We start from the raw sequence: 26,214 nt of genomic DNA, 5'->3' as shown, positions 1-26,214 counted from the left end.
GCATAATGATATTATTTACAGAGTTAAGTTAATAATTAATAGGAACATCAGGAATATCCTAGAGTTGTATTTTAATAAATCGCAATGATTGTAATAGTTGCATTTTAAGTGATTAACTGCTGTCTAATTTGAATCATCTGTACTGATCCTAATTCCGCATTGTTATTTCATACCATCCATCTACTCCCATTTATAATCAGTTCATGATTTCTGATGTAGACACTCCAAAGTTTTTTTGCTTGCAGTTTGATATTGTTATTTTTAACTTTAAACTTGTGTTGGATTTATTAACTTCCAACTGTTGTGACACTCTGCCAAGCATGCTAAATAAAATAAAGTCTGATTGAGTTCTGATTAGCTGGGTGTGAACTTCAGTTACACATTTTGAAAGCAAGACATTTGACAGAATTAACCAGCCTAGGTCTGAAGTGTTATTCTCTCTTACAGATCACATGGTAGATTATTTCTTTTCCACAGTTTATGTTAGAGTATGTCAATAACTGTTATCATTTATTTGTTTATTTTCCTCAATTTACCTTAGAGTATATTAGCCTTTATTATCCTTTACCCAATCAGCACTCCAGAAGTATGTGCACAACGACTTTTAGTTTCCATTTTACAGTATAGTCCTTCATTTTCTTATTTAAGAATATTATGTTAGAAGTCTTGCCTCTCACCCAGTTTTCTTGAGAGATCTTTATATTTTAATTAGCCCTGTCAGCCCATTGTGCTTTTCAGTTGCAGGTGCCAGAGTGATCTGGAAGTGATTTACACCTGGGCACTTTATTGTGCCAAGTTTAGTGAATACACCTGGTTATAAGCATTCTTTGTTAATTTTTAAAACCTGCATTAGATGAATTTTTCCTTCCGTTGCAGAGCATGCAGAATTGGGGTTCAATACTGAAGATTAGGGAGTTTGGATTCCCATCAATAATGCCTATTCGACACCATTCTCAAGGAGACTGCATTTAATTTATGTGTTGTTATGTGTTTTTAAACTAAACAATTTCTTTTTAAATCTAGAGAAAAGCCAAGCAAAATGACACCTTTTATTGGCTAACTAACAAGATTACAATATGCAAGCTTTCGAGGCAACTCGGGCCCCTTCTTCAGGCAAGATGTAATCTTTTAAATAATTTTTAAATCTACAAATGTTCACACTTACTGGCTACAGACAAGTAGACAGCTTTAATTTTACATAGAACTATCTGAAGTAACCAGGGTTGCGTGGGTGTATTTGTAGAATGGGTTAGGCTCAGGCTCAGGTTCAGGTTACTTTATTTGTACCCATATGTAGATTTAGTTTTTAGTAGACGGGTCCAGATGGTCACACATTTCACAAACAATGCAACCAATTGACATACACAATAAAAGTACTCAAAGTTCCAATCCACTAAAAACAAAACAAACAAATAAATAAATACAACCGGCTTGCGTTAAGGAAGGATAGCAAAGGTTTGTGTGTTTTTTAAATGGTGACCCTGTTGTTATTGCTGGCTATCCACTCTGTCAACCACACTGCCTTTCTATCAATGTCTCTGCCCTTGTGAGTCGAGAATTTGTTCGTTCTGGGTCCAATTGGATTACAGAATTGTGGTGACCCCTTGCTGGGGTGTAACCATGAACACTCTCATGTCTGACTTGTACTATTAGTTCAAGGTGGACAGTTTGTAGTACTTCAATTATGAAGAAAGGGTGACAAAGCATGAGATAAAGAACAACTCTTTCCTTTTTGTTACACTGCACTTCCATCACACCTCTGCAAAAGCTAAAATGTTGCGATCTTCCATTCAGCACTTTTCGCTCAGTAATTAAGAACCTGAAGCTTCACCTTATTGCCCAGACACTACCCTCAAATGGATGACCTAACTGAGCAGTAATCACCCTGAAAGTCTTTCAGAGTTTAGTGGAAATGAATGGAGTAAATGGGCAACAGTCAATAATAGCAAGAGCTCTGCATACTGTGGTCTGGATGGAAGAGGGGCAAGAAAGAAGCTATTAGGCAAAAAGAAAAATCTGAATGTCTATATTGTGATGGCCATAGTAAGCCAGTTCAATTTTTTCTTGTGGTCTGATCAGACCATACTTGATCTTTTTTAGGGACAATTTAAAGCACAAACCTAACTTTGTTCATTTCCCACAGAAACAATATATAGTGACAGCAACCCTTTTCGTTTGCAGGATTTAGATGTATTAAACTAGTCCTTCAACTCTTTTTCCCTTGTTATAGCTGAAGGAAAATAATTGGAGAACAGTACCAGAAAATATTGCAAGATGACTTCTTTCACTTTTCAAAAATAAAGATTTGAAGTTTAAAAAAAGATACATTTTCTGTAGCGCAATGATGCCAGACTCGGAACCAAAGCTGCATATCATTGACTCAAGAGCAAAAAGCTTCACATCCTTTGTAAGATCCACTCAAAGTGGCAACCAAAACCCATTCGGAAAACTGTGGCATGATTTGAAAATGTCAGTCCATAAGCATTGTCTCTGTTAATGCAGTTAGAAACTGCTTGACCACCACTTGTGCAACTGCAAAGAGGCTCGCCACGTAATGTGTCTGTCTCCCAATGGATGATGTGGGGAACTTTTTAAAACTGGCCGCTGACTTGGCTGTGTGCTCACTGTCTGTCATCTCACTTGTGTTGGAAGTCTGTCTACACTTTAAATCTGAGAAGAGAGTGAATACTGGATGACATCAGTGTCATTGCATGTGTGCTGGGTTTTTGTGTGTGCTGAAGAGAGCGCTCCCGCTTGGAAAACTTTAAGACAACAATAAAGCTGATTTTGCCAGATATACAGTATATACAGTATATATTAGTTCTGGGCAGTGATTAATTGCAAAGAATCACATTGTTATGTGCAAAATTCAATAGTGAACTCAAAAGTAGTGTATTGCGTGTATTTGGTTTGGAAACACTTTAAACAAATAAGGTGCTTTTTAACAGCAGTATTCCCTTTACATAGTAGCAGTTAAAATATTTCTTGTAAATCTCAACTGAAACAATAATGTAATCAAATCAAATATAAAACCAAAGCTATTTGCCACTGCCAGGGCATTAATGTTTTATCTAGTTTGTTGTAGAAAAACAAGTTACCCTCAGAGTCCAGAGCCACGATCCTATTATAACAGGCACCTTCCGAGCAACAGCAAGCTAACATTTCTAAATCTATTTTCTTTTTATATCTGAACAGACACCAGCAGAAACATTTTCTTTTATCAGGGAGCAGCATACACAGTCAAAGTTCAGTAGCAACTCTTTGAGGGCTAATATTTTTTCCAAAAAAACTCTTGTTTTCTGAAAATCACTTAAAGCAATGGTTTCACATATAGATCAATATTAAACGTCTGTTGCTGCCTGTTGTGCCTGCTGTGGGTGCCTGTTCGCAGTTTGTGGCAGCAGCCGCTGCATGGAGGGCAGCCCGATGGCCAGCAAGAATGCAAGGTGGGCTGGCTGCCTGGCTGTCTTTTTTGAGACAGGTGCGCGGGGGTGGTAGTTGCAGTGAGACGCAATATTGTTTGTGCCTCCTGTCATCGTAAGTGACTGTCCTCCTAGGTGATCATTGCCATAGGTGCATCAGCTACATGAACGTGCTCAGTAACACAATCAGCTGATGGCGGTACCTCACTTTCATTTTTGATCTACAGTACATCTCCTGATCACTTGCATCAAAATCGGAGTCTATAGCAATAATACGAAAGAAGTCATCCACGGATTATTTTGCTTTGAGCATTCACTCTGGTATCACTCCACATGCCATTTTAGAAGCTGTTTGTTCTTTGCTACTCATGCACGTGCAGGGAATCAAGGTCAAATCAACAAAGCTAACTTTCTTTCTAGCAAAAGCGTATTGAAAAACATTGTAACAAGATCACTGATCTCTATTGATTGCTAGCGAGACTGAGGCTTTCAAAACAATAATAATAACAAAAACTGCGGTGACATGCGATAAAAAATAATTGTCGGCGTTAATTAATATGTTAACTCAATAATAATGCATTAACTTGCCCAGCCCTAAAATAGTGGAAACTAGGGATGCCAACACAGGCAGACAGAGACATGAGTTCCAGCACAGCACACATTTATTTACAAAAGAGGAAGCACGTCTCCCTCTCTCCCCGCAACAGCATAGTATACAGAGCACCAAATATGCAGCAGCAGCAGCAGCAGCAGCTCATCCACCAGCTCCTCCTCCTTCCGACTCTGGCTCATCGAATGGAGTCATCAAATGTCTCCTCTTATGTTGGCCCTGGGAGTGTTCCAGGTGGCTCATTAATCAGGCCTGGAATCACTCCCAGGTGTGGTGAAAACCCAATGTAGGGCTCAGCAATTTCCCCTGGTGGCCCCCATGGAACCCAACTAGGTTTCACCAAACTCCAATTCCCATTGTGTCCTGAGGAAATCCATATCTGCCACAGCTGCCCAGGAGGGTGGCCCTCTAGTGTCCAAGGGGAGGTAGTGTCTTGTAGATGTTCTCTCCCTCGGTTCTTCCATCCAGCTGGTGTCCCAGCCGTGTAATTGCAGTGGCTGCTTGTCACAATATATATACTGAGTGCATGTGTGTATGTGTATGTATGTATGTATAATATATATATATATATATATATATATATATATATATATATATATATATATAATAATATATATACTATTGCCGATAGATGGCAGCACTTGCCCTGCATTCGTTTTATTACAAGATATTTCGAACAATTCTTTTGTCTTGCATTGTTTTCCTGCATTGCATTAAAAGTTGCATAGTTAGATCTGGGCCACCCTATATATATATTACTGTCAAATAATGCAGAGTACGCGACACATGTTTCGCCCTCATTTGGGCTCATCAGGCATACACACTCTACTGCTCCCCTCTCGGGGAATCGAACCTTGGACTTCAGCGTCAGAGATGAAGCCCCTTTACACTGCGCCACGGTGCGCGGTTCGTTTATTTGATAGCCTGTAGGTCTGGAGTAATTACATTCATTGCATTCGTAGACTGAGTCTCAACGACCTGAAGAAAAAAGTATGGAGAAGGCGTGGAACAGCTCATTATCCAAAGCATACCACATCATCTGTAAAACTCGGTGGAGGCAGTGTGATGGCTTGGGCGTGCATGGCTGCCAGTGGCACTGGGACACTAGTGTTTATTGATGATGTGACACAGGACAGAAGCAGCCGAATGAATTCTGAGGTGTTCAGAGACATACTGTCTGCTCATATCCAGCTAAATGCAGTCAAATTGATTGGGCAGCGTTTCATGATACCGATGGACAATGACCCAAAACATATAGCCAAAGCAACCCAGGAGTTTATTAAAGCAAAGAAGTGGAAAATTCTTGAATGGCCAAGTCAGTCACCTGATGTTAACCCAAATGAGCATGCATTTCACTTGTTGAAGACTAGACTTCAGACAGAAAGGCCCACAAACAAACAGAAACTGAAAGCCGCTGCAATAAAGGCCTGGCAGAGCATTAAAAAGAAGGAAACCCAGCATCTGGTGATGTCCATGAGTTCAAGACTTCAGGCTGTCATTGCCAGCAAAGGGTTTTCAACCAAGTATTAGAAATGAACATTTTATTTCCAGTTATTTAATTTGTCCAATTACTTTTGAGCCCCTGAAATGAAGGGATTGTGTTAAAAAATGCTTTAGTTGCCTCACATTTTTATGCAATCGTTTTGTTCACCCCACTGAATTAAAGCTGAAAGTCTGCACTTCAACTGCATCTGAGTTGTTTCATTTAAAATTCATTGTGGTAATGTACAGAACCAAAATTAGAAAAAAGTTGTCTCTGTCCAAATATTTATGGACCTAACTGTATGTGTGTGTGTGTGTGTATGTATAGCTGCAGGATCCCCATATTGTGAAATGACCGGATAGTACTCAATCAGTTTCAGCACAACAATTTGGACTGAAGACACATTACTTTAGCATGGCCTTATCTTTGTAGTGCTGCTGATCACAATGTTCCCTCAGCTGATAAAAGACAAAAAAAGAAAATTGCTTGTTTTGAATGTTTCATCCCAACAATAAGTTGATATGCCTGTGGTATTGTTAAAAACCAATCAGTTCCTAAAATTATTCCGTTATTAACATATCTTGTTTTATAACATAGCTGGTTTTGACCAACAAAGTGTCTTTCTGGAAACAACTGCACTGCAACACAATATTGTATATCTGTTATTTATTTTTCTTAAATAAATGTAAAGCAGTCATCAGTCCCACCAGTTACTGAACCTTTCTTCTTGTCTTCTCTGTGCCTGCTGTGGCGCAAGATGCCATATCCTAGCTACTGTTCCTAATCATAGAATGTCACAGGTGACTGATCTACCAGCAGTCTGCCATATTATACAACAGTTATGGACTTCAACATGTGCTGAATAAGTATTACTGTTATTATTATTATTTTAGATTTCCCTGACTCTTTAATGCAAAGTAGCACACAGGATCAGAATGCAGCATGACTGTTTAGATACTATATATATATTTTTAATTTTAGAACATGTGGGTTAAGTGACTGGCAGAGGGTCAAATGATAAGTGAAAGACAAGAATCAAACAACAGTCCTGTCTCAAGTATGAGATGTTTTACAAACAAGACAAGGCCATTTAGTCCATTTGGTTAGCTGCTGCTAAAGTTGTTCCAACACCTCATCCAGATACTCTTTAAAAGTTGTCAAAGTGTCTACTTCATTTTCATGACTTGGTAGGGTGCCCGGAGAGTGAGAGACACTCAGCTGTCCAAGGTCAGTCGAACTCTGATATAGCTTTTGTCAAAGGACCTGACAGATTTACTTTGTTCAGGAACACCATAAATATAGTTTTTATTGTATACTCTGAAATTGTCAACTGGCCAGATCTTCTATTAGCTTGATTTCTATTACATTTTAGCAACACTTTCAAGCTGCCTTAACTATTGTTGTTCTTTTAAACAGACCAATGGTATAGATGGCAAGGGCACTGGACCTCTGTACTTCTGATTCAGTGTGACAAGAGGGCAGGATTAAGTGGGTCTGAAGGATGGAATGCATATAAAAGCAGCAGAAGTTGGTTTGGTCCTCTGTTTCATAATAAACTTATTAAATAACTCATTGTGAATAACACATACAAAGTATATTTGTGTTAATGGGCAAAAAATTCAATAATAACTTTAATAAGAGTAAAATGTATATGTATTGCCCTACAAAAGGATCCCTTCATTTTACTGAGGAACACATTCTTCACTGTAATTTTATTCTCACAATATTTTTATTTCAAAGCATTGAAACTCAGTTATTAAATTACTTTTCCTTGTATTTCATATATGGAGGAAGTGTGATTTTTTTTTTTTTTTTTTACATAAAACTGACTTTGACTTTACAAAAAAAAAAAAACACATTTTCTTATTCCTAAAGCATGTTTTAAGCATTTTTGGAAAATGAGTGGACGTGGTGTCCGTGTGTCGGTAAAATTTTGAAGAGAAACAATGTAACGTGAGTACGAATGGACCGTTTCTTTTGAAATTTTTTGGACAACTTGAGCTTGTTATTCTTATGTGCTGATTAGATTTTGGGTGAATCCCAGCTATTCATTTTTGAGTTTACATTCTTAAAGCCACTGGAAAGAAGTTCACAAAATTAGACAAACACGTTTAGGATTTTGGGAAAAAAAATGGCTTCTGTGACTTTGAAGTTCAATCCAAAGCTCAAACTTTGAGCTTTTAAAGATCAAAATTTTCAAATGTAATAGACACAGCAGATAAACTTTAAAATTAAAGAAGAAACATCTATAAGATTTTATGCCTGTATTAGATTGCCATCAGTCTGTTTGTGGCAGGCACTTAATGACTTTAGAAGCCTAAGTTTGCAGAGGTACAAACATTTGACCTCCACCAGTGAAGCATTAAAATAATTGCCAAATTTTCTGACTCGAAACACCTCAGTTAAGGGGTCATTATTCTAGTTGTGAATCTGAAGGAGCATTACCAAAGAAGACAGAGGTAAAATAATATAAATACATAAATTAGGAAAAAGTGTGCAATACGTCTTGAAGTCCCTCTGTGGGCTCAGCTATCAGGCAGTGGAAGCCATGTCTAACCACCTATCTAGATGTTGCCTTGAAAATGTTATCTTTCAAAACTCTGTGCACAAACAAAGAGACGTATAAGAGAAGCCACAAAGTGGTCAAGAATTACTTTGAAATAACTGCAGTGTTCAATAGCTGAGACCGGAGTAAAACTGCACCAGTCAACCATATCAAAAGCTCTGCATAATTCTAGCCTATATGTGAGTGTGGCATTAGAAAGCCATTACTCAAAATGAGCCATGTGAAAGCACAGCTGGAGTTTGCCTAAAAGCATGAGCATGACCCAATTGCAATGTGGGAAAGGGTTTTGTGGTTGGATGAAACCAAGATAGAGCATTTTGGCCAAAGTTCAAAAAGATGCGTGTGGTGCAAATGTAACAATGCAGACACCTCAGAAAAACACCACACCTACAGTAATGGTGGCAGCATTAGGGTACGGGGCCGGGAATATCCTGTAATTGCCCTGATGTATGACCGACTGAGAATCTTTGGCACTATTTAAAAATTGCAATGTGTAAGAGTCATCCCACTAATATGAACAGCATGCAGAATCTGCCTGTAAGACTGAGCCAAAATTACTCCTGAACAGCACGCAGAGCTGGTACCTGTTACAGTGTGGGGATTGAATAATTATGCTAAAACATTTTTTTGTCGTCTTCGGATTATTTTCTAAAATAAAACAATTTTACAATTTAAAAAATGAGAACATTGTAGAAAATGAGAAAATTATATTAGTGGGAAACTCTATCTTTTTTTTCAGCATAATTTATACAGTACAAAACATTAATGTCCCATTATGTTTGTTCTTTGCATTTTCAAAATGATATACTTTGTCAGTATGTGAAGAAATTCTCGCCAAGTACTTTGCACGTGGTGTTTTTGTAATGTTTTTTTGGTCTACCTCATGTCACAAAGTCTTTTAAACTCATATTTCTTTTTCAACTGAAATTTTAGCAAAAGTTATTATAGCATTCATTATCTAATTATATATTTTTTTTGTATTTCCTGCCCTGCGAAGAAGTAGAAAAAAAAAAAAGTGGGTTAATCTTAACATCTCTTTTGGTTTATTGTAAGTGCTGATAATGTGGAATAAAGTGGTGTAAAGATTTTGGATTTGATTAAAAAAGTTAACGATCAGCCCCACTCCACTACCTCCTGTCACCCCTCCCCAGCTCATGCAGTTTACCGGATGTTTAAGGCAGCAGCAGTGCATTAATAGTACCTGATGTGATGATACTACACAAGCAAACAGAGGAGAAGAAAAAAAACAACAACCACCCCAAAAAATAGACTTCATCTTATTGTTGAGGAGACAGCATCTCATTCTTCCCTGTTGTTATTGGGTAAGCTGAAAGCAGCAGCTATTAATTGTTTCTGTGGATATAGTGATTGCAAAAAAAAATCTGCAAGAAAAGCAGTTTATTAACTAATGCATTTACTCAAATATAGTGTAAACATTAGCTCTTCTAATTTTAACCTTATACATTTAAGAGGAAAATACAGTGTATTTCTGTGTGTGTGTGTGTGTGTATGTTTGTGTCAGTATGTATTTGTATTTAGGTCACACACACTTTTACATTTTTTGTACATATTCATATGTTTAAGTGTATGTGTTTATGTTAAAAAAAAAAAAAAAAAAAAAATATATATATATATACACGCTCACACAATATGTATATATGTATGCATATGTATCTACATATATTTAAGTCTATGTGACTGTGTATGTATATTTATATATATATATATATATTATATACATAGATATATAGATACATATATATAGATAGATTGCTAGTATTACTTATATATTATATCTATCTGAGTGTTAAACAATTTCTTGTAAAACAACTTTAAGATTTACAAGTAGTAAACCCATATTTATACGTATGCATATAGGTATGTGTGTGTTTATACTTTATGTTTATATGTATATTTATGTCTGTCGGTCTGTCTGTCTGTCTGTCTGTCTGTCTGTCTGTCTGTCTCATATATATATTACATATATGAGATACATAATATATATATGTGTGTGTATTATATGTGATTGATAAACAAAAACAGGATTAATTCTGGTGAATCTTAAAGTTGTTTTGCAAGATATTTTTTAAAACTCCACTAGTACTTCTTACTTGTGAAAGGAAAAATAAACTGAAAATAGTAACTTGAAATAAAAAATTACTGTTGCTGCCTGTTTAAAATAGTAACAATTATTAAAGACTTTATTAGCATTTCTTGCTTTCAAATATGTCACGATTCCATTCTAATTAAGCTGTAATGTAAAATAGAGACCTGAAGTATACTTCCTAAGTATTTTGTACTCACAGAACTGAGTGTTTCTTGTTGTTTGTGCCTTTTCTTCAGCATTAAACTGTAGTTTTTTAGTGAAAGCCCATCAATAAAATACCACCTGTAAAGTCTGTAAGGTCTGAAATGTTTATGTCCAATGATATTTTTTATTTAATGTAAAGTAATATATTTGAAGAGGTCACCATCAGGTATTTTTTTAAATTTTTTATTTCTAAGGAGTGCTTCTTTTTTCCTTGATTAACTTTTGAAGAACAAGACAACCCATACACATAATAAAGATTGAAAGTTAAAAAAATACAGTTGATAATTAGAAAGTGAAATACTGCCTACAGAAACCTTTGTTTTGCCTGTGTGAATTCAGTTTGAAGATTTGTTTAATTTCTATACATTTCTTTAGTACTAGGGTGTTGTACCGTGTTAGCCATTATGAATGTAGAGAAAAGCCAAGCAAAATGACACCTTTTATTGGCTAACTAGAAAGATTACAATATGCAAGCTTTCGAGGCAACTCAGGCCCCTTCTTCAGGCCCTGAAGAAGGGGCCTGAGTTGCCTCGAAAGCTTGCATATTGTAATCTTTCTAGTTAGCCAATAAAAGGTGTCATTTTGCTTGGCTTTTCTATACATTTCTTGAAATATGCTTCCTCTGATTGAATATTTGCCAAATTCTAAAGTCTATGTATTTTGTAAGACATTTTCAAATCCTGTTATATTCAGGTTTTTTTAATATTTGATATTTTTTTTTTGCAATTTGCTTATGCAACAAAAATCATTTTGTTAATATGTGCATGTGCATTTAACATATAGTATTTACTAGCTTAATACTTAGAGCCTTTATTGTTAAATAATTATACAGGATACATACAATTCGAATAATTTATTTTGTTTTTTAGATGTATTTTTTCACGTCACATGGTAATCTGTTGTTAAGAAAAGTGCATGTTTTTATTTGGTTTCACTCATATTTAAACAATATAAAAAGGAACACGCTTCATTTTAGAGTGGGTAATTAATTTGCTTTATTTTTTGTTCATTTATATAATTTCATCAAGGCACCAATCTATATAGTAATTTATACCCCGTCTTTTCAAGTGAGTAAACCAGATCTGAATCAATCATTATTGCAATATGAATAAAAAAATGCCATAAAATAGTTGATATCGGATACAGCACTGACGCAGAGGAGCACATTTGAACACTGCATTAGTCCACGAGAAGAAGAGGCAACAGTGACTGACTAAGTGAAAGCAATAATGTAGTGTGTGGATGGGAATGTCCGTAATTAGAAATAAGTCGACAAAACTAACTTGGCTGTAATTTTATCATCACATACAAGGAAATAAATTAACAAAACTTACTTAGACACAGGTTTTCAATATAAAAAGAAAAGGAAAGATAAATATAAGAAACCCTAACATGCATACCTAGATTAAACATACTGTACATGTATACATATGCAATTACATGGACTAAAAAACTTTACACCCATCTATACAGTGGCACTTAAGAATCTTTCAAGTCAGTGATAGTCGTGTATTCCAGTTACCTGTTCTCATTAAACAGCCTTATTGGCACAACTGATCTTTTATATCTAAATGTTTTTATTCGACATTGTAAGAATTGAATATTAAGTCTGAGTTTTGATAAAGACAAAAATAATTACTTAAGAAATGGTAATGTTTTCCTTATTTGCACCACAAATGTTATTGCACACATTAGAATATACCCACCTTTCTGCTTTGCCTTTTAGAGGCCATTTGAACTTGCAACCTACAGCTTTCTGTGCTGGATTTTCAATATTTAGCAACAGGATAGACCTCAAGCACTCCCGCCCAAGTGATTTAGCGTGAGCAATCAACCTGACAACATGCCTTTACACTGTGATAGGAATCCATTGTGAACAAGACAGAGCTGTGCAAGAGACACACAGGCTGCACGACAGACCAGATTACATTCTGGGGTTGTTTTACTGTCCTATTACTCCTACAAACCTTTAAATGTGACTTAGAATGTTACTTTCCTTTTATTACACACCCTGCTGTTTAATAAGATATTAAATAAGATAAGTAATTTTTATTAGGCATTCTACAAATGATTATATTTTTCAAATGTACCCCTTGTACCAGTGGATTTTATAAAAAAAAACTGGGTGTATATGGGTCTGTAGGAATTCATTATTATTCCAAATAATTTAGTCCAGTTGACACATTACTAGCAAATATACTTTAATATTTACTGTAAGCAAATATACATAACTTAATTGCAAATGTTTATATTTTTCAATTCTTAGAAATGATCAATCATATTCAGTATTTCTAAATTGGTAGAATATTAATTTAGTGCACTCCTATGGTATTTTGTCCTTGGTTTCCTCTCACGTCTTATGTTAATTACTCATTAGAGTGAGTCTGTCCCAAGTGATGGATCCTGGGGAGGTTTCCTACTTTGTGCCTGAGGATGCCAGGAGAGATTCTACTCCCCCTAAACCTTAACTGGATTAAGCATGGTCGAAAAAATAGATGAAGACATGTATACAATTTTCCGACATTCTAACTAATTGCATTGCTATGTAGTTTGTATGGTACTAGGAAAGTTTCATTTACTTAAAAAGTATCTTTAGGGCCAGTGGTTTGTAACAGTATATAATGAGAGTTTCTCTGTTTACACATACAGTATCATACTTTACTGTAAGTGCTCTGAATTTAACAGAGAAATGTTTAACATTTTATTGTATCTGCTACTAATATGACATTACATGCTACTTATTAATTTCGTTTCACTTCCTTTCGCTTTGCCTGAATAGAAATGAATGTACAATGGCACAATTGCTTACTTTTAGCACTATTATTTTTTTTTTTGTACAACTCTTTATCCACTTTCTAAATCACACCAGGTCTTGTACTCTAATGTGATAAGCCCCCACTGTGCAGGGTCAAATATCTTGCAAGCATTTGCTGCTGGAATTTTCACTTCGCCAGTTGAAAGCGATTTCATCGTTTGCAGGGCATGTTACGGCCTTTGTCTTGAAGTAACGGGTTATTGTAGTCTTCCGTTTTATGTCTTATAATTTTCCATCGGTGTACATTCTGTACACCACATTAACTCAAAATCAAAGTCAAATAGACATGAAGGGTTTCAAACAAAGAAGCAGCCCCAGGGTGTTGTTTTGTTTTTTGCGTATGGCAACAGTGAGTGTACTGTAGAACAAAAAGAAATGTGACTAGGATGGACATGACAGGATATAAAAATATGTTTTGGTTTTTTGGAATTAAAGTACGGTTGGGACGTTTTCTAGCTCAGGTCACAACTTCTTAAGCTGTAATTATGACTTGTAGCTTTCTTGGTATAGAAGTAATATGAAATAAAGTTGTTAAAAAAGCAGGAACCAAGCCTGTCATTTTTATTTCCTTTAAATTCACATACATGTTGTTTTTGTTTTTCTTTAACATATGAATGTAGTGAAAAGTCAAGCAAAATGACACCTTTTATTGGCTAACTAAAAGATTACAATATGCAAGCATTTGAGGCAACTCAGGCAAACTCAACTCAATCAAATAAAATTCCATCTTGCCTGAAGAAGGGGCCTGAGTTGTCGCGAAAGCTTGCATATTGTAATCTTTTTAGTTAGCCAATAAAAGGTGTCATTTTGCTTGACTTTTCACTACATTCATAATGGCTAACACGGTACAACACCCTAGTACTACTTTAACATATGAGAAATGTTAGTAAAGATACTGCTTTGCACATTTGCATATATTCTGCTAATGATATCATAATTTTTTAGTTTGCTGTGGCACAAAATAAATCAATATTCAGTTATACATATATTTTTATATTATGTACAAATATGAATATTTAAAAACCAAATATTTCCAGTACATGAAGAGGTTGCAACCTTAATTTAAGGGTGTTTGAGATTCATAAAATGTACATCATAACAAATTTGTGAAATCCACTTAATGATTCCAAGAAAATAACAAAGTGTATCACTATTCTGTGTCTCGGAACTCCAGGATTTAACCTGCTTCCCTGGTCGTGGTCTGTCCTGGAGTCTGCATGGCCTCTGTGGGATCCTGATACGCCCGATGTACTCTTATTTTCCTTATAAATTCTAACATGTTTGCATTTGATTGATTGGCCTTTTGTGAATAGGTGTGTGTGCGATGAACTGGAGATCTGTGTCCAGTGCTGCTGGGGTTGGCTGTAACTTACTAAAACCCCATAACTGATAAGGAAGGTTTGGCGAAGATAGATTTGGTAAAATTTGTAATATTTGTTCTTCTTAAATATAAATTTAATTGACAAACCTCAACAAAGCGTGTTTTGGACAAGGGTCGTGTCTCGTTATTGCTGCCTGCCTTGTGTCCATTGCTGCCAGGATAGGTTTTGGCACTTCACAGTTCTATAGTGAATGAAGTGGACTGAGAATGGATGTCTACATTTCTTACTCTTTAAGGCAAATTTGTATTTCCGCAACTCTATATCTGACCTTGAATTCAGGTAAGTGAGTTTTGACAGTGGATTAATGGGCAGGCATTGTGTGCTTTTATAGGAACAATATTTTTATAAATCAGCCTTCTGTGGTTATGCACTTAATAATTTGATTCTGCTTTGAGTTGACACTGCTGGAATAGACAATATTATTGTAGAAACCCACTAAAGATGAATTTTGCATAAATGATAGGAAGTTTTTTTTCATACCGAGAACTAAAGATATATTGTATACGTTAACAGTGAGTTTTGTAGAGACCTTCAAAGCTGAACTGGATGTTATTTTTGGTGGAAGTAGGTGAATGAAATGGGAAGATTTGATGGACTGAATGGCCTGTTCTTATCAAACTTTATTCATGGCAACAAACGCATGACCTTTTACTTCAGTTGCATGTGAATGCATTGTAGGATTTTTACCACACACTTAACTAATTGGACCCTCAAGATATTTATGGTTTTTGAAAATGCTAATCATGCACTCACCCATACAAAAGTTGGGTTGTTTTTATGCATGTAAATGTTTGCTTTCTTGTGATATTACATGCAATGGGTCCTCCTCCATAAGCTTTAGAAAGTGGGGTTTAAGATCAAAATGTTTTTTTTAAATTACCATGACCTATCTTAATTTGGAATTTCTTACATGCGGTCATTTAAAACTTAATTGGTATCACATGATTTTAGAATTTTATTTTTGCTTTTTTAACCATCTAGATTTTTCATAGCCCCTGAGCTAATATAAAAAACTTGGATTATTTGCATCAGTTTAGGAAAAGACTTTTTCTAAATATGGAGATGCTTGCTTTTATAATGCAATTATAATTTATTAATATGAAACAATAAGGCAAGCTGCTATTGGTCATAAATTGCTTTACTTGGATTCTACAAGGTTTTAGGCTTCAAATTAAGGGATGGTATGTCACCCATAGCCCCTTCACCTTTTTGTGCTTCAGAGGAGACCATGCCATTTCTAGTGGTTTCGGTCCCATCTCAACCGGTACACCACTGCATGACTTGGGAGGTATTTTAACTCCTTGGGTTTCAATGGCTACTGGGATACCAGCATGCTCCAGTTATCCTCCGGAGTCCCCCTTGTGTAAACTGGGGGTTTAAAGAGACTGGGTGACACCAGGTTGATCCTCCCCAAGCTCAGCACTGAATGTCTTTAACCCATCCTAGGCTTAGACACATTTTATAGAGTACATCTCACGTGGTAGCTGCAAATCGGTGTTCTCTTTGAGATGTTGTAATGTGTTATTTCAAAACTATATCATGTTTCAAAATACTCATGGCAAAGATATGTGTGCTAAATTGATTGGTAGCACTGGCCTGTCTTTGAGCTGATGTTGGCTCTTCATGGTCTTCAAGATGAATTCACAAAATGGTAGGGTGATTGTAAAGTTGGTCTAGGATGTAACTCAGTTTATTCCAGATTGGCTTGTGTTTCCATTAAGCTTTGTAATAATGCAAGCATATGTTTTTCTGTAATGCGAAATCATAAATAGGATCATTTTTCAAAGTTGAATGAAATCATGAGATTAAATCTGTCTGAAATTCACAAGCTGTTAAAAGAATGAGACCCTCTTACTCATGGCTAGAGAATGATGTGTGAAATCTGTTTATTAGTTGCTTCTATTTTTGTTTTTGCTGTGAAAATTAGGTGGCTAATTCTGAGAGATCATTGTTAGTGTTTAGGGCTTTTATTTAATTTTGTATCATTCTACTCCTTAAAAAAGTTTGCATTAAACAGGACAGGTGCATATGTTTTTTGATTGCTGCCCGGTTTCTTTCCGTTTTCTTTTTTTCTTTTCTCAAGGTTATTGAAGTTAAAAGATTACCCAGATGTGAAACAGTAATTTTGAGTGGAAATGCAAGCCATAATCTTAGATTTGATATAGTGACCTGACCTGTGATGTGTTGATTACTGCAAAAATAAAACTCTCTCTTAAATAGAGTTCTCACACAAATACTGAAGCTTGGGTTTCAGCACTGTTTTGGTTCAGAACTGTATTCACTGCCGCCCACTCTCAAGATGGATTATCAAAAGAAAAAACCCTGGAGAACCATTTCATGTCACTGAAGTGGTTGATGGTAGAGAAGGAACAATGTTACTTAATTTTAATGAGCTCTATTTGTCCGCTGGATAATGATCAATTTGCACAGTATTTGGAAGAGTCTGCTTGCAGGTGCTTCATAGACATAAGAGCAGGCTGTCTCTTTTGATATTGCATTTATGCCCAATTTGAATGTAGAGTGTACTATATATATATATATATATATATATATATATATATATATATATATATAAAATAAAATAAAATCTTTTTTAACTTTATATTTTTTTAACTTTAGGTCAGCATCACATCTTCTTTGCAGTGTATAGCCATTCATATCTGTGCACAAACTGCATCTTTTTACTAAATTTATTTTGTATTCTTCATATTCACTCCTGCTTGAATAATTCTTTGCTAGGTTGGTAGTTGGTAAATTAATTCAGCATACCCTCAATTCGAGTAAGCAAGTTGGATTGAAAAAAGTGTTGACTGGTAAAGTCACTTACACCAAATTTAGTCAACATTCATGTACTTTTATTGTTTATTTCACTGTGTTTAGATGTTTTGTGTGCATATTTTTAACTTATTTGGATAACTTTTTAACATGTTGCTGTTTTGCCAGCATTGATTATGCACAGTGTAGTTTGTGAACCTTAACTGTGTGCGTAATCTCCGGCTCAATCTGATCTAGTTTATATATATATATATATATTTTTAGAATATATCTTAGTGTAATGACTACCAAGTAAGATTTATCTGCTGGAGCATGGTGTGTGTCTCCTAGAAATGAAGCTTCGGGCAGGGGAGTCTTCTTTTTGTTTTCTATGACGTTTACCTGAGGTTTTTCGGTGAAAAATTGGGTTATCATCTCGGTGGCCAATGTGTTGATTTGTAGCCCTTAAGTTATCCTTATATTTGTGAGTGATGTTAAGCGTGGTATGGAATGGACTGGGACCCCAACAAAGTGAGTATTTGTGTTTTCTTTGTATCCATTTTCTTCCCATTCAAGCAGGTACAATATATATTCTTTGATATGCTCTCTTCTAATCGGAGGCCTAAAACCTTTTAAAATGCTGGTTAAGTATTGTATTACTAAAAATGACATGCTTTGTAATATGTAACAATATAGAAATGAGCACGCCAACTGTACTTTTTAAAAAACTATGGATTGAAAATAAGCTTGTGTGTGTGTATGTCAAGTATGCTTAACAGATTAGCACTATTTTTATAAAGTTTTTTTTTAAAAATATTTTCTAAACCTTGTCTCAGCAAAAATTTGTTTTGAGTTTAAACAAAAGCTTCTGTTTTCTCATTATACTGCAGTAGTCATCATTTTACTATTACAATTTGTACTTTATAAAATGCATTTTTAGAAGAAATTCCAAGATAGGGCCCAAAGGAAAGGCTATTTATTTAGTTATGAGTTTAGCTAAAAACCCTTACTTTCCTGATAATAAAAATATCAATTTAAGAAAAATATCTAATTAATTTTCTTTAATTGGTTCAATTATTTATACTGTGATTTTCCTGAACTGGAATTATTACCAGTTTTGTTTGCAACATACAAAGTTTCCGAAGCGTGTATGTATGATGGTCATTGCCATCTGGTGCTGTACATTAAATTTGTTTCACAAAAGCCTTTATTTTCACCTATACAATTAATGAATAGTTGAGAACTTTAAAAATCCTGCCTTAACCACTTTGACGCATCTTCCTCATTCCTGCTATCCCGTTTCTTGTAATGAGGGATTAGCCACGGCAGTGCTTTGAAGCTGTATACTAACATTCTAGAAGCCAATGAATGCAGTCCAGAGGTGAGTATGTAACACATTTAGTGATGGTTATACATGAATATCTGATTCAATAGTCATAAAGCTTTGTAAAAAAAATGTTATTTCTGTGTAGTTATTTGCATGATTTATTGTGTGCTTAAATATGTGATTGAAAAATTGCCGGTCATTTTCAGGTTTGCCGGCATATCTCTTTGCTATGCTCTATTGAGTTGCACAATTTTCCTTTACAAGAGCGTATTCATTACTGACATATTCTTGTAATCATAACTAAACTGGCAGATCAGCAGATGTTAATCTTTTCAAAAACAATTAAAAAAATGGAAATATCCTTTTTTATCTCAATTCGAACAACTGACACAGTTAGCCATCAGCATCAATATTTAAACATGCTGCTCTGCAGATTGAGGGTGGGTTTGAAGTGTTGATAAGTGGATGATCAATCAATACTAAGTATTTTGAATTTTAAATACACAGTTGTAAACTTGCCTGCTCATAGTGTCTTTTGAAAGAATTTTACCTTTGCACTTGTTGCCAAGCTGTATGTATATTTTTAAAGGCACTGGCTTATACGCTTATTGCCTGCAACACCCCTGAATTATCTGTGAGCAGTTCTGGAAAGCAAGAGGAAAAGAATGGAGAGTAGAATGTGAGGCAAAATTACAGAATGCATCCTGCAACTTTGTTTGTACAGTTAGAAATTAATTAAAATAGCTCTATGATTGAAAGCCTCAGGTCCTAGCCTGCAATTCTCAGACGCTGCAGTGAACTGGCAGCCAGAATGTGTTACTCAGCACAGCTTTATAGAAGTATAAATATGTTTAATAGAGCAGCACAGTGGCTCAGTGCTTAGTGTTGATACTTTAAACTCTAAACACCTGGGTTTGAATTGTGTTTCAGAAGCACTCTTTTTGTGTGCATATTTTCTCCCAAAGAAATCATAACCAGATCTGGGAGCATTGGCGCTCATTTCTGATGTGCTGCCATTTGCGATTTTGTCCTGTTTATTTGTTCACTTTCCTTGGTTTGTGCAAAATCACAAATTGCTTTGCCATAAATTTTGTAAACAATGCAACATCATAAGGCACTATATTTATTGAAGAACTTAATCTTGTGTACTTTGTTTCTTGAAAATAAGGAAACACACTGCTAGTTTATGGCAAGTCAAGAGGCAAAAAGAGGCATGATTTAGATTTAGGATTTGGGGAATGAGAAAGTACCTCTAGGTGGGTGAAATTACAAATGAAAAATGTAATGCATAGTGTGTGTGTGTGTGGGGGGGGGGGGTCAAGTAGAATTAGTGTTTGGTGGCGTAAAGAATAGAGGAAGATGTTTGAATTTGCAGGAAAGAATAACAAAAAAATGTTTCTTATACAAGAAGAACCAATAAACTCTTTCTTTTCTTCAATTTCCACGAAATGGTCAATTTTTCTTTTAGTGGGAGAAAAGGAATTTTAGAGAAAAGGAGTGGGCAAAATTAATAGAATGACAAATATTTTTTTGGAAGGGTGAAGAACATACTAGCAGTTCTCTTCTAAACCCAGGTGTTTTGTGTCACAGGTAGATGAAAGTATGAAAAGAATGGGGAAACTCTGGGAACTGTAGAGATTTGCCTGTATGAAACACAGTGGGAATGGAGTGCATCGGATTGTACAAAGTTTCGATGTATAAAGAATTAGGAAACTCTGGTGTATTAAACATCAGGTTTAGGGTAGTAGTAGCAGTATAGTAGGTGACCATGGTGTTCAGTTAGCATTGTAGAGCATTAGAAAGGTTTAGACAAGATCAGACCATTCAGCCCAACAGTCCTATCCACCTATTTTCTCCAAAATAACAGCAAGTCTAGTTTTGAAAGTCCACTACTTGGTAGCTTATTCCATGTGCCTGTGGTTCTCAGTTTGAACAAAAATACTTCCTAATGTTTGTGTAGAGAAAAGCCAAGCAAAATGACACCTTTTATTGGCTAACTAAAAAGATTACAATGTGCAAGCTTTTGAGGCAACTCAGGCCCCTTCTTCAGGCAAGATGTAATCATTACATCTTGCCTGAAGAAGGGGCCCCGAGTTGCCTCGAAAGCTTGCATATTGTAATCTTTTAGTTAGCCAATAAAAGGTGTCATTTTGCTTGGCTTTTCTCTACATTCATAATGGCTAACACGGTACAACACCCTAGTACTAATGTTTGTGTGAAATTTACCCTTAGTATATTTAGTATTTAATGTATCCCTGTGGTCTGTCTACTCAATAAGCTTTGCAATCCTATAAACTGCTAATGAAATAAGTTATTACTCTTTCTTGTACTTTTCCTGCTTATTATTATTATGTTACATTGCTTGCTTTTCCTTTTATATATGCTTTTTTGCTTTTGTTTACAATGTTATGCTGTCAGTAATTTTTTTTATTTTTTTATATTGAAGAAACACTGCATTGGGGGGTGCAGTGAGGGATTTTGGTGATCCTAGTTAAACACCAATTGGGTTTTTGTACCAAAACAGTATTAATCTTTAAACTGCAAAAAGTGTTGCCGCATACTGGCATTTCGAAACCCCACAACCGCTGAACCCAGGCCACACTGGAGCACCATAACCACTGACCTGCTTAATCCTGGGATTTTCGAATTGCAGCCCTCCATTACCATCCCTCCTCAAAACATCTACAGTATCTGCAGGCTCCATCGCCACATGGAGATGAGCTGCGAAGACCTCAGTTAACTGCTGCATTCATCTCCGTTGATGTTTATCGCAGATTTTTGGCAGGGCCTGAGTGTGGATTTTTGAGTTGAATGATTCTTTAATACAGGTGAAGTATAAAATTATTATTTGTGTTGCGATTGACTTGTGTTGTCATGTTTGTAGGTATTTTGTTGCTGTTGAGATTGTGAGACTGCACGGTGAGCACTTCCACAGTGCAGTTCTGAGCATTGAACCTCATCCATCTGTTTGGCCAACACTCCCTGCCGGACTCAACTGTTGTCACTTAAACAGAGTGCAGTGAAATCCTTACATGCTTTGAAATACTTGGCTTCACCTTATTTAACAGAAAACACAAATCAGCTTATCTGATATAATCCTTATTCTTATTTCCATATCACTTGTTCAGTTATATTCACAGTTCTCGATAGCTTGTGAAAAAACCCTGAGAAAAACCTCAGGGTAGTTAGCATAGTAAAGCACAAAATATAGTGCTTTGAAGATTAACCTAAATGTATGGGAGACAAAGAAACATTTTTTTTTTGTAAGAACTATCTAAGAGCATGTCACTTAAGTGTAGAGAGAAAGATGGAATTTAAGCTTTTTTAGAACACTTGATTTAGCGAGACAAAAAAAAAAGCCCAGGGTTTTGTTACCTGACTTGTCCATCCCTTTTAAAGAGGTTTGGTTATCTCTCTGTCAGATTAATATAGAAAGATTTACTATAACTGATGTCCACTTGCATGTGATTTAGACTTTATCTGTTCCTCACAGAGTTGTCAGAATTTACAGATTTGCTGGTTATGGAGTTTGTTTTACAATTAGACTTTGGTCCTAGAAATTTGATTCTGTTCATCTGGACAAAGTTTTTAAGTGGGAGAAATATTTCGAGACTTATCCAAGTCTCTTCCTCAGTCTCAATTGACTGCAGGTTTCCCCAACCTTATAAACAGTACCTTTGCTTAATCACAGAGACTAGCACTATTGACAAAGAGCCAGTTGATCAGTGATATGCAAATTGTCCACTGATTAGTAGACGTGTGAACCATTCATAGAGGATTGAGGAATGGCTGCAATCACAGCATTGTAAGATGGCGACAGATGTACCCTTAGGCCCCCTCCTCTGTTCAGAGATGGTCGTTCCTTTTTCACATAAATGGCCTCCTTGATTCCTCTCTCAAACCAGTGCTCCTCCCTGTCCAGGATGTGCACCTCTTCATCTTTAAAGGAGTGACCACTATCCTGTAGATGTAAATAGACTGCGGAGTCCTGGCCTGACGAGGAAGCTCTTCTGTGTTATGACATGCGCTTAGCCAGTGGCTGCTTGGTTTCCCCGATGTACAATTCACGGCTCTCCTCCTGGCACTTAACTGCGTAAACTATGTTACTCTGTTTGTGCCGTGGGACCCGATCCTTGGGATGGACCAATCTTTGGCGTAGCGTGTTTTGGGGTTTGAAAGCCACTGAGACCCGGTGTTTCGAGATTAGACTTTGGCATTTTCTGTTGTATCCAGAAATCTTGAGTTGCCTGAAGAGGTTTGGTAAGGGATGGGTGGATGGATTTCTATAGTAGTACTTAAATCTTAGACACTCCAAAAACAATACCAAGTAGGGTCCGTTTATGAAAGATCTCAACTTCAATTAGAAGCCTCTGCAGTTGTTCAACAGTCTCACCACTTTGCTTTGTTTTAAATACGCTTTCCCTCAGCTTCCCCCAGGTAAGCTTACATGAGAGTTTATCAGATGCTTCTCTGTTTGTGAACGTCTTTGGGGATTTGGAGCACACTGATGAAGATATCATGAAAAATCTGTTATTTAGTAGGGAGACAATGGCGTTACGGCTGTTAAAGTAGGACACGGCCTTTGTCTGGAGACATCTAGCTTGTTTTTTATTGTGACGATTTTAGTAAACCTTTATTTGTGTTTCATCTCACTGTGACCAGTTTATTTCACACAATAATCGGTTAGAAAACAAAATGTTCCATAAACAAGGTTAGCAATACCTGCATACATTTTAAGTAAAATGCATAGAAAATATTGAGTTACATTCTGGCATTACATTTTGTAATAGAATGCTTTTTTATGGGTGTATATATAACAACTATATATTTTTTTATCATTTATTTAAATCAAAATGCATTATCTTATGTGCAATGCTGCACATCCTCTGTCTGATACACTGAAACTGAGTACTTTTAGCCAATGAATTACGCAGCAGAAGTGTGTCAAGAAACAATACTTGGGCTCCTTTACACCAACAGCAATACATCTGCATAATGCCTGACTGTGACTGGGACTGCCAAGTCTTTCTTTTTAAAATTGTATTCCTTTTCAACGATTCTAGTGCGTTTTCAAATCATAGTATGTGTGTGTATATACTTATTTATCTATCTATTAATGTATTTAAAGAGTTTTTGTAAAAAGCCAAATATGCTCCTTGGGATAAATAAAGATCTATCTATCCATCTATCTATCCATCTGTCCATCTATCCATCCATCCATCCTCAGGTGGACAGTGACACAGTCTTCATAATTGTGGCTGTGTGTACCACTACAATGGAATTGAAATGAAGCAATAATTATGTGATTGAAGTGTAGAATTTCAGCTTTAATTTAAGGGGTATACCAAAAATATCGTTTGAGCCATTTAGGAATGACAGCTGTTTTTATACATGGTCCCTCTATTTTCATGGTATCAAAAGTATTTGGACTTTTAACTGACAAGCTGCTCCATAGCCAGGTGTAAGTAGGTCCCTCATTATTTCATTAACTATTAAGCAGGTAGAAGGTCTGGAGTTCTAAGTATGGAATTTGCACTTGGAAGCTGTCACTGTGAATTCTAAATATGAGGTCCAAAGAGCTGTCCATGCAAGTAAAAACAGGCCATAATTAGGCTGAGAAAACAAATTCTTTAGAGGGATAGCAGAAACGCAAAAAGTAGTCAAATTAACCATTTGCAACATTCTTTAAAGGAAGGAACACACTATGTGAAGTTGGCAATACCTGAATGTCTGGAAAACCACAGAAGACAACTGTTCTGGTTGATTGCAGAATTCTTTCCTTCGTGAAGAAAAACCCATTCACAAGATTTAGCCCAAACCAAGAATACTCTAATCTCTGGGAGGAGCACACATCATTGCCAAAGTCTACAATCAAGAGATGACTTCATGAAGACGCAGGGTTTACTACAAGGTGTAAACGACTAGTAAACCTCAAGTATAAGAAGGACACATTAGACTTTGCCAGAAAACATTTTTAAAAGCCTGTCCAGTTCTGAAACAATTTTCTTTGGACAAAGGAAACTAAGATCAATGTGTACCAGAATGATGGAAAGAGAAGAGTATAGAGTAGAAAAAGAATGGCTCATGATCTGTAGTATACCACATTATCTGTAAAACATGGTGGAGGCAGTGTTATTGCATGGGGATTCCTGACTGCCAATGGAAGTGGGTCACTGGTGTTCATTGATGATATGACAGTTAGCAGAAGTAGCAGGATGAATTCTCAAGTGTATAGGGCTATACTATCTACTCAGATTCTGCCAAATGTCGTACAGACGAACAATCAGTCAAAACAAAACTGACAGCAAACCAAGTATTTTTCATTGCAAAGTAGTGGAATTTTTTTCAATGGCCAAGTCAATCAACTGACCTCAGCCCAAATGGACATGCATTTCACTTGCTGAAGACAGAACTGATGGCAGAAAATCCAATGAACGAACAGCACCTGAACACAGCTGCAGTAAAGGCCTGGCAAAGTATCACTAGGGTGGAAAGCCAGCACTTAGAAATGGAAAATCTCTTCAAGACTTCAGGCAGTTATTGACTGTAAAGTATTTTCAACCAAATATTGAAAATGGTCATTCTATTTATGATTACGTTTTTTTGTCCAAATACTTTTCAGCTCCTGAAAATAGGAGGCCCATGTTTAACAAATGTCTGTCATTCCTAAATAGCTCAAATGATATTTTGGGTAAACCAGTTAAATTAAAGCTGAAAGTCTACACTTCAATCACATAATGATTGTTTTATTTCAAATCATTATTATGCCGTACAGAGTCATAATTGTAAAAATTGTGTCACTGTCCAAATACTTATGGAATTGACTGTATCTATTTATTTGTCTGTCGATCTATTAAATACTGTGTTCATCCAGTATTATGAAAAATCGATATACCACATTCGTCTGCAGTTTTCTCTTTCTTTTCATGTGTTTCATCTACAGCTTTCTGTCTGACTTGAATCTGCCATAATATGTAAGCAGATGCATTAGAGCTTGAATTGTGGATAGCTTTGACCTGACAACCTGTGTGGTGAATTTAAGATACCCCGTCATTTTATTATCGGCTCAATCCATGAGATCTTCGATATCACTCATGGAGAGCAGTATTTTTTTTATTGTTTCTTATTTTCAGTCAATAAGGTATAGCATCCAATACACAGTTTGTACAAACTGGTTTGTTTTTGTTGTTTTATCGAACAGCTAGAAATTGCTTTCATTTACTGATTTTTAACATCATTTTCTGCTTTGCAGTAGTAAACAGGACAGGTTCTTCCATCTATTTACTATGATGCCTAGATATTACTTTTATTACATTAGAGGGAAACCTATCTGGAGAAGTTAACTGTTATGTTATTGCATTGAGACTGAGATACCAACCATATTTTGGTTGTTTAATCATTACGATGCCCCATTAGGTGGGTTTAAATTTCACTGTTCAAAATCATTCAATTGCACAAAAAGCAGAAACCTTGTTTATTATCCAGTGCAACAGTTTCTATGTTTGCAATAATTTAGGCCTGTTTACTCCTAATACAACTAAATA

At 35.9% G+C, this 26,214-nt stretch overlaps 1 protein-coding gene across 6 annotated transcripts in view; it reads left to right on the top strand.

The window, feature by feature from the left end:
* LOC114648243 (transcription factor SOX-13-like) overlaps positions 1–26,214 on the top strand; it is a 194,990-nt gene that overhangs the window by 61,434 nt on the left and 107,342 nt on the right. The window contains exon 1 of one of the 6 annotated variants that reach the window (XM_028797158.2): positions 9,273–9,403. The exons of the other annotated variants lie outside the window; for them this stretch is intronic. The gene's annotated coding sequence lies outside the window, so the exon portion shown is untranslated. Of the gene's footprint in view, positions 1–9,272; positions 9,404–26,214 lie in introns of those variants that run through there. 6 annotated transcript variants of the gene reach the window in all.

The sequence above is a fragment of the Erpetoichthys calabaricus genome, chromosome 3 (genome assembly GCF_900747795.2).
Source record: "Erpetoichthys calabaricus chromosome 3, fErpCal1.3, whole genome shotgun sequence".
NCBI classification, from domain to species: Eukaryota; Metazoa; Chordata; class Cladistia; order Polypteriformes; family Polypteridae; genus Erpetoichthys; species Erpetoichthys calabaricus.
The sequence above is the reverse complement of the archived record's forward strand: the minus strand, read 5'-3'. Positions and strand labels throughout refer to the sequence as shown.